Genomic DNA, 10,260 nt, shown 5'->3' on the forward strand with positions numbered 1-10,260 from the left:
AGCTACACAGCAACACGGTGGGGTTATGCATTTATTTTATTATTTGATGGAAAAACTGAGGTACAAAGAGGATGAGTGACTAGCCCACAGCAACATAGGAACGTGGTGGCAGAGCTGGGAATACAGTTAAACTCTGCTGACTCTCATTCCTGTGCTAAAGCGCAAGATTCATAAATTCATAGAAGGTTAGGGTTGGAAGGGACCTCAGGAGGTCATCTAGTCCAACCCCCTGCTTGAAGCAGGACCAATCCCCAATTTTTGCCCCAGATCCCTAAATGGCCCCCTCAAGGATTGAACTCACAACCCTGGGTTTAGCAGGCCAATGCTCAAACCACTGAGCTATCCCTCCCCCCCCCAAAGAGATAATTCTTCTCTTCTTGGAGTCACTTCATATTCGTAATTGCAAGAGTCCAGTACTTCAATGTTTGGTTGTGTTGCGAAGAGTTTGGGAGAGAGATTTAGAATTTAGCCATAAACCTTTTTGCTTACTTCTGATTTTAAATTTATTTGTTTCTTGGAAGGTGCTTTGAGATACTTGTAGGCCGAGCAGGACAGACAGATACATACAGAGGTTAACTCTTTCGGCATTCTATTTAGAGAAAAAAAGGAGGAACTGGAAATGTTTCCTGTTTCTGAAAGAATTCTGAGTTTTGTCCTAATGTATTAAAAAAAAGAAAATAGGTGATGGCTGAAAAAGGTTGAATTTCTTTGTCTGGAATTTTATGCTTTTTATCATGGAGTTCATGATCTAAGCAACTGTTTAATATCATCCCTCTGAGGAAACTGGTAAAGTCCAGCTACATATGGAATGAAACAAAATCCAACTTTGAAAATAATATATACAATATATGATGAAAAAATGTACTTTTATGACCACAGGTTTATAGGGGGATGGGAGACGCCTTTAGAAATTCTCTGTTTTTTATTTAACATGTATACTGCAAATTATCCCAGAAAAAATGTATGCATTGCCTTTTACATTTCTGACAATGCATAACACCCAAGGCCAAATTCTGTTCTCCTCTATGCTGGGCAATAGCAATGAAAGAGGGGAGGGATCCCATTGGTATATCTGGAAGCAATGAACACCATAAAGTTTATATTGTGAATTTCATCATAATAGCTGTGAGCTAGATAAGCCAAATGATCAAATAAAACACTCCATAAATGATCCTCAGAATATGTAACATTCACTTCATGAATTGCTCTAAATTCTCCTTTGCTTAGGAAGAACTTAATGGAACATCGGGAGTATTGGCCTGGCAATAATAAACAATTCAGCTTTAGTTTTTGAGGGCTTGATTCTCCACTTCCTTGTACCCTGAAATCATCCACAGGAGTGGAGGATGGAACTAGAGGATGGAAGAGGGATCAATCGGATGCATGTGCTGCAGAAGAAGTATCAATGATGTCTCAACATTTTCTGGATTAGAATCATAGAATCATAGAATCATAGAATATCAAGGTTGGAAGGGACCCCAGAAGGTCATCTAGTCCAACCCCCTGCTCGAAGCAGGACCAATTCCCAGTTAAATCATCCCAGCCAGGGCTTTGTCAAGCCTGACCTTAAAAACCTCTAAGGAAGGAGATTCTACCACCTCCCTAGGTAACGCATTCCAGTGTTTCACCACCCTCTTAGTGAAAAAGTTTTTCCTAATATCCAATAAACCTCCCCCACTGCAACTTGAGACCATTACTCCTCGTTCTGTCATCTGCTACCATTGAGAACAGTCTAGAGCCATCCTCTTTGGAACCCCCTTTCAGGTAGTTGAAAGCAGCTATCAAATCCCCCCTCATTCTTCTCTTCTGCAGGCTAAACAATCCCAGCTCCCTCAGCCTCTCCTCATAAGTCATGTGTTCCAGACCCCTAATCATTTTTGTTGCCCTTCGCTGGACTCTCTCCAATTTATCCACATCCTTTTTGTAGTGTGGGGCCCAAAACTGGACACAGTACTCCAGATGAGGCCTCACCAATGTCGAATAGAGGGGAACGATCACATCCCTCGATCTGCTCGCTATGCCCCCACTTATACATCCCAAAATGCCATTGGCCTTCTTGGCAACAAGGGCACACTGCTGACTTATATCCACCTAGATTCAGCTAGGTGTGAGGTGTATGTGTCCATCCAGTTGTGAGGAACTGTCAGGAGAAACATTTTGGTGGGTTTATGCTCCACTTCAGCTTAATCACAGCTGAAATAGCATACTAGACATTTTCTGACTTATAGTTCAAATTGCCAGTTTTTGATGTTTATTTTATGTAAATATTTATTCTCTCACAAGCCAGGCCACAACTATCTTTAAATTCTGTACTGTAAATTGGATATTATAGCAGCAAGATCGGAAATTACTCTTAACAGGTGATAACTAAAACAGCAGCCTTAAGCCTCCTTCACACCTGTTTTTCCTTACCAATTATATTTCATTGTGAAAATGACCATTCTTCCCCCCCCCCCCCGTCCCCAATTTTTTTTTGGATCGCTTTAAAAATTCTCCGATTTGGTACTTCTAAGGACATCAGCTTGTAAGCACCACTTCTTATATTTTTCTTTATTTGTTTTGTTAGTTTCAGTTAAAAACTGGAAACTCTTATCATTCCCTGTCTTGTAAAGGGGAACTCTGATCCTGCAGAACGTCTCCTGGTGTCAGTGGTATGCCCACATATGACCAGTCTGAAGGACCATGGCCTGAGTAATTGTTCCATACCCATCACCCTGAGTTGTCCAGTTCCCCCTCTAAAAACAAGGTATTCAATTACTTCGAAGGGGCAATCACCTCTGATACCCCAATCTGGTGGTAATAATCCTGCAATACATTTGTTTTTATTCCAACATAAGGTAGTTCCAGGTTAAGTAAGTGGCACAAACTTTTGCCTCTGTTTTCTTTGTGAACTGAGGCCCATTATGTCTGTGGAGTGTGTGTGTATGTGTGCACACGTACCTCAAGCCAAGCACATGAGGGCAGAGAGATTCAGGAAGGTGATTTAATCTGTTCCAGTGTACCCTCAAGGAAATACCAACAGGCAGGATATTAGACTTTGCCTCCTTTCCTCTTCACACTCCTTCCTGCTGGAATTTGTAGGATTAAACTTCCTAGGAAAGGCCAAAGCTGTTTTCTTATAAAAAATATTTAAACTCCTCAACAAACATACTCCTTTTATTGACCAGAGAGAGGCCCAGATAAAAAAAGTCTGAACTTTGATACTGGCCCCTGTCTACACAATGAATGGAAACAAAACACCCATGAACTCTGGCGAAGTTTGGGTCTGGACCTGAATGTTGTAGTTCAGGCCTATTCCTTGGTTAGTATTTCAGTTCCCCGTTGCAAATCTGACAACCCCAGCACAGCTGGAGGTTACTCTAATTAGTGCGTCAGCTGTTGGCGTGTGTAGCAGACTGCTAGAACTCTGCTAATAAAAGAACATTAATCCCATACCTGTTTGTCGTGCCTGGATTTACTACTACAAGATGCTACACCTACAAAGAATATTAAAGCCTTCTTTGGTCCTGCCTTCATGGAAACACAGACAACAGAATTATTTCTGTGCTTCAGCATTCTCCTTTCCCCATCCTCCTTGCTTCTACCTATTGGGGCACAGGGGTTTAAACTCCCTCTTGGGAAGGCAAAGGTCCCAGCATGCCTCCTGCTGTAGCCCCGACAGCTTCCTTCCAAACTGTTACTGGGTCTTGCACAATACATTTTTGGAATGCAGTAAAATAATTGCATGAGACTTTTTTTTGGCTTTCTCTTTCAGGGCTATAAACTGTAGCTTGGTTCTGTCATGACATTACTAAGCACTTTGTTCTCCATCAAGCTCACAGTTAATCCAGATGAGTAAGTGGCACCCCATCCTTCACAAACACTTCTTCCTGCTGACCTTGGTTTCTACCTTGTAACAAGGTACTTAGATGTCCAGCGGTCTGTCAAATCCATCTGATGTCATAACGAACTCATTCCCTCTGGTGACCAGACAGTGAGCACAGGGTTGCATTAAGCACCTGTGACTGGTCTAAATTACTGTGATTAGGTTTCCTGAGGGTCTGTATAAATTCTAAATACTGGTTTGCAGATGGAGGAGAAGGGAGATCTTAAGATTCTGAGGATGTTGAAAAAGATCCCCTCTAGGTAGTGGGGTAGGAATTTTCTCCTTAGAGCCTCCTGTTGCCATTGGACTATTTTTAGCTGTGCGTATGCTTGCAAAATCTGGCACAAATGAACAAGACGGAAACTTTTATCAGGAGTCCTTACTTCCAGTCACTCACCTGAACTGCGCCATGTGGAGTCTCCATGTTCTCCAGCTTGGAAAAAAGCAAAAATACCCCCTCCTTCCCTGCAAACCAAACCTTTGCTTTTATTTCCCCAATCATTCCCAGTGCACCACTTTTGAATGAGGATTCAGTAGCTGCATGCAATCCAAAGCAGCTGCCTACAACAGTACAAAAATTAAACCCTGCTACTTTGTTTCTCCATCTTTGCTACAGAAATTTTTAGAAACTGATTGGAAGGAATTTTTAAATGTAGGCTCAGATTCACCAGACTGTCTGAGCCAGGCTGGAAGAGGGTGTGTCGGAGGGCGGGGGGAGCGATGGGGAAGGGCAGTTGTGGTATTAAACCACCTGTAAAGTCTCTGATCCTGGGACTGGCAGATACCAGCCCTGGTTCAAGGCTCCTTTGGGCCTCTAGGGCAACTGGAGATCAGGGGTATATAGCAGTTCCCCGGCCATGCAGCTGTTCTTGACCATAGTCTATATTTTGGGGCCAGTGAAAGTGGGCAGCATAGGAACAGCCAGGCTGTCCTATGCCACCTGGGAAATCTCCTACACCAATGCAATTTCCAATAGCTGAGTAAAGGTAGCTTTAAGCCTGTTTTGCACCACTGGAGTGGCAAAGCAGACTAAACAGGCTGATGAATCTAACCCATCATCTGTCAGATGCTAGCATTTAATGACTTCAGTGCAGGGAGCCAGTTTAACAGCCCTAGAAGTCCTCTATCCATAGTACAGGCAGCAGCAGTGTAAGTTTTCCCCACTATCAACCTCAGCCTTATCGTGGAGAAGCTGTTTGCTTCTGGCAAGATGACCCAAGGTATATTTTATGATCAGTGCTTCAATGCTAGTCATTGCATCAATCATCATTTTATACCAATGACCTTAATAAACAACTGATGTACATATGGCATCTTCCATAAATACATTTCTATAATTTTACAGGAGACCTTCACACTTAAAGGGAATAATGTTTTGTACAGTTAATCAGTGACCATAAACAACAAATGCAGTACTGCATACGTGCAGTGCATACACAACTCAGTCTCACGTGGGCCTGAATTTATCTGTGAAAAAATTCCCCCCACATTTAAAACCTAGTGATTCAAAGCTCCCTTGATACATGGGCAATAATCTAAATGCCAGTTCTATACTTTTCTGCCACATCCTCAAAGGTTTCCCTTGTTACATTCTCTCAGCATGTTGCATAGATATGACAGAAAATTGATATAGGTAACCATTTATTGATTTACCTTCTGGTAAGAAAAATTGTGTATTAACCTGAATTGCCCTAGTTCTTTCTTGGGCTCAGTTCCCTTCCTCCCCACACTTATACTCTGTAGAGGGGAAGATCCTTGCATCTGGGGATGGAGATACTTAAAAAATACCCAGCTGTCTCACTTGTCTTTAAAAAAAATAGGTCATTGATATTTTCCAGTGTATGAAAGAATAATCACATATAACAGCATATTCTACAATAAACTCACAGACATTAGAGCTGGCCCACATTATTAATCAAAATTTCAAATATAAATGAAAAAAATGGAGCTAAAATGTAGTAACATTTTCACAACTGCCCCCTGCCTCCCATTATCCATCCAACTTCATTAAATAGCTGAAGTCCATTTCACTGAGTTAGAAGAACTGTGCTGGAGTTGGCAGAGTGTTTTAATTAATTAACCAACAGATCATCAAAATGAGAGCTAAAGAGAGAGAAGGGGCTTTATAAATGCTTGTCTAACTAATATGATGTAATGGTTCTCACAGGGAGTGATGACTAGGAGGTAGAAGGGGTGGTAATATCATGTTTTAACCCAGAATCTATGTAGCACCAAATCTGTCTATGCCCTTGACTGAGTCTGATTATCTTACATTAGAGTTGGCTTTGATAATTTTTAATCATTCTGAACCTCAATCCTTGGCCCTGCCTGAAGTGGCCCAAAGCAGCTTGAAAGCTACTCTAAGGGTATGTCTACACTATGAAATTACTCCGATTTTACAGAAGTCGATTTTTGGGAACAGATTGTATAAAGTCGAGTGCACGTGTCCACACTAAGCACATTAATTCAGCGGTGTGAGTCCACAGTACCGTGGCAAGTGTCGACATTCCAAGCAGTGCACTGTGGGTAGTTATCCCACAGTTCCCGCAGTCCCCGCTGCCCATTGGAATTCTGGGCTGAGCTCCCAATGCCTGTTGGGGTCAAAAATTTGTCACGGGTGGTTATGGGTAAATGTCATCAGTCAACCCTCCCTCCGTGAAAGCAACAGCAGACAATCATTTCATGCCCTTTTCCTTGAATTGCCCGAGCAGACGCCATAGCATGGCTAGCATGGAGCCCGTTCAGCTCACCACAGCACTTATGACCACTGTAAACACCTCATGCATTATGGTGCAGTTTATGCAGAACCAGAACCTGAAAAACCAGGAGAAGAGACGATGGTGGCCTGGTGAAGAGAGTGATGAGGACATGGACACAGATTTCTCTAAAACCGCGGTCCCTGGCAATTTGGAGATCATGGTGTTAATGGGGCAGGCTCATTCCATGGAATGCTGATTCTGGGCCCAGGAAACAAGCACAGACTGCTGGGACCACATAAAGAAAAGGAGTACTTGTGGCACCTTAGAGACTAACCAATTTATTTGAGCATAAGCTTTCGTGAGCTATAGCTCACTTCATCGGATGCATACTGTGGAAAGTGTAGAAGATCTTTTTATACACACAAAGCATGAAAAAATACCTCCCCCCACCCCACCCTCCTGCTGGTAATAGCTTATCTAAAGTGATCACTCTCCTTACAATGTGTATGATAATCAAGTTGGGCCATTTCCAGCACTGTGCAAAGATGGCTTTGCTGCAATGGGATTCCCCAACTGTGGTGGGGTGATAGATGGAATGTATATCCCTATCTTTGGACCGGAACACCAGGACAGCCAGTACATAAACTGCAAGGGGTACTTTTCAATGATGCTGCAAGTACTGGTGGATCACAAGGGATGTTTCACCAACATCAATGTGGGATGGCTGGGAAAAGTTCATGACGCTCGCGTCTTCAGGAACTCTGGTTTGTTTAAACAGCTGCAGGAAAGGATTTACTTCCCAGACCAGAAAATAACTGTTGGGGATGTTGAAATGCCTATAGTTATCCTTGGGGACCCAGCCTACCCCTTAATGCCCTGGCTCATGAAGCCGTACATAGGCACCCTGGACAGTAGTAAGGAGCTGTTCAACTATAGGCTGAGCAAGTGCAGAAAGGTGGTAGAGTGTGCATTTGGACGTTTAAAGGGTCGCTGGTGCAGTTTACTGACTTGCTCAGACCTCAGCAAAATCAATATTCCCATTGTTATTGCTCCTTGCTGTGTGCTCCACAATATCTGTGAGAGTAAGGGGGAGATGTTTATGGCAGGGTGGGAAGTTGAGGCAAATTGTCTGGCTCCTGATTACGCGCAGACAGACACCAGGGTGATTAGAAAAGCACAGCAGGAAGCGCTGCGCATCAGAGAAGCTTTGAAAACCAGTTTCATGACTGGCCAGGGTACCGTGTGATACTTCTGTTTGTTTCTCCTTGATGAAAACCCACCCCCTTGGTTGACTCTAATTCCCTGTAAGCCCCCCACCTTCGATCACAGCTTGCTTGCAAAGGCAATAAATTCAATATCGTTTAAAAACTATGTATTCTTTATTAATTGATTATAAAAATAGGGAGATAACTCACAAGGTAGCCCAGGTGGGGTGTGGGAGGAGGGTAGGAGGGAAGGAAAAGGCCACTTCAAAACTTGTTGAATGACAGCCTTCTGTTGCTTGGGCTGTCCACTGGGGTGGAGTGGTTGGGTGCCCAGAGCCTCCCCACCCCCATGTTCTTGGGCGTCTGAGTGAGGAGGCTATGGAACTTGGGGAGGAGGGAGGGCAGGTAAACAGGGGCTGCAGCAGCAGTCTGTGATCCTGCTGCCATTCCTGAACCTCCACCAGACACCGGAGCATGTCCGTTTGATCCTGCAGTAGCCCCAGCATTGCATTCTGCCTCCTCTGATCTTGCTGACGCCACCTCTCATCTTGATCATCCCTCCTGTCCTCACGTTCATTGGCTGCTTTCCTGTACTGTGTTATCGTGTCCCTCCACACATGCTGCTGAGCTTTGTCAGTGCCAGACGACTGCATGAGCTCAGAGTACATTTCATAGCGCGTGCGTTTTTTTGCTGCCTTATCTGAGATAGCCTTTGGGATGGAGGAGGGAGGCTTGAAACATTTGCAGCTGCAGGAGGAAAAAAAGGGAGTGAAGTATTTAAAAAGATACATTTTACAGAACAATGGCTATACTCTTTCATGGTGAACAACACTATTCACATTACATAGCACATGTGATTTTGGTACAAGGTTACATTTTACATCTTATATTGAGTGCCTGTGGCTTTGGTGTTAGATCACACATGCGGTGCTGGGCAACAGAATTTGGCTTGCAGGCGGCCATGGTAAGCCATAGTCTTTCGGCTTCTGCAACCTTCATAACACCAGCACCCTCTTTTCCCACACCAAGCAAAGCCCGCTGAGTTGGCCATTTAGTGCTGTGGTTTTCGTGTAAACGTGCAGCAGCAGAAACCAAACTAACCCCCCCATCCAATTCTCTGGGATGATCGTTTTACCCCTCCCCCCACTACATGACTGGTATCAGGGAAGATCCCTGCTAGCCACACGCGAACAGCTCAGTGCCAATGCGCCCCCCCCCACCCCACCGCGTGGCTAACTGCGGGGGGGGATTTCTTTTCAGCCACAGGCAAACAGCCCAGTAGGAATGGCCACCTCTGAATGTCCCCTTAATTAAATTCCCGTATTTCAACCAGGTAACCATGAATGATATCACTCTCCTGAGGATAACACAGAGAGATAAAGAATGGATATTGCTTGAATGCCAGGAAACACCGGGAACATACGCTGCCAGGCTTTGTCAGGCAATGATACCAGATTACTTGCTACTAGCATGGCGTGGTAAAGTGGCCTACCATGGTGGACAGAATAAGGTTGCTCTCCCCAGAAACCTTCTGCAAAGGCTTTTAGAGTACCTCCAGGAGAACTTCATGGAGATGTCCCTGGAGGATTTCCGCTCCATCCCCAGACATGTTAACAGACTTTTCCCATAGCTGTACTGGCTGCGAATGCATCCCAAGTCTTCAGGGCAAATTAATCATTAAACATGCTTGCTTTTAAACTGTGTATTATGTTTAAAAAGGTACACTCACCAGAGGTCCCTTCTCTGGCTTGGTTGTGTTGAGAGGGTGTCAGTCAGGGTGATAAAAAGATCCTGGCTGTTGGGGAGAACAGTGTGCTGTGTGCTCTCCTCAAACTTGTCCTCCTCCTCCTTCTCATCTTCCCTGTCCGCAAAATCCTCAGTCATGGTGGAGAGTACCCCATCATCAGAGTCCACAGACAGGGGTGGGGTAGTGGTGGCGGTCTTCCCCTAGAATTGCATGCAGCTCATCATAGAAGCAGCATATCTGGGCCTCTGTCCTGGAGAGTCTGTTTGATTCTTTGGTTTTCTGGTATGCTTGTCTGAGCTCCTTAAGTTTCACGCGGCTGTGTTGTGTCCCTACTGTAGCCTCTGTCCCTTATGGCCTTGGAGATTTTTTGAAATGTTTTGACATTTTGTCTTTTGGAACATAGTTCTGATAGCACGGATTCATCTCCCCATACGGCGATCAGATCCAGTACCTCCCGTTTGGTCCATGCTGGAGCTTTTTTTTGATTCTGGGACTGCATGGTTACCTGTGCTGATGAGCTCTGCATGGTCACCTGTGCTGATAAGCTCACCTGGCCAAACAGGAAATGAGATTCAAAAGTTCCCAGGGCTTTTCCTGTACACCTGGCCAGTGCATCCGAGTTCAGAGTGCTGTAAGGAGAAGTCAAATGGTGCAGTGTGGGATAGCTCCCGGAGGCCAATACCGTTGAATTGCGTCCACACTAACCCTAATTCAAAATGGCAATGGCAATTTCAGCGCTAATCC

The 10,260-nt window shown here is 44.3% G+C and overlaps 1 pseudogene; it reads right to left on the reverse strand.

Annotated features, from left to right (window-relative positions):
- Window positions 1-7,972: 7,972 nt before the first annotated feature.
- On the reverse strand, window positions 7,973-10,015 carry LOC140908125 (uncharacterized; annotated as a pseudogene).
- Between the last annotated feature and the right edge of the window lie 245 nt (window positions 10,016-10,260).

This window comes from Lepidochelys kempii, chromosome 3 (genome assembly GCF_965140265.1).
Source record: "Lepidochelys kempii isolate rLepKem1 chromosome 3, rLepKem1.hap2, whole genome shotgun sequence".
In the NCBI taxonomy this organism is placed as follows: domain Eukaryota; kingdom Metazoa; phylum Chordata; order Testudines; family Cheloniidae; genus Lepidochelys; species Lepidochelys kempii.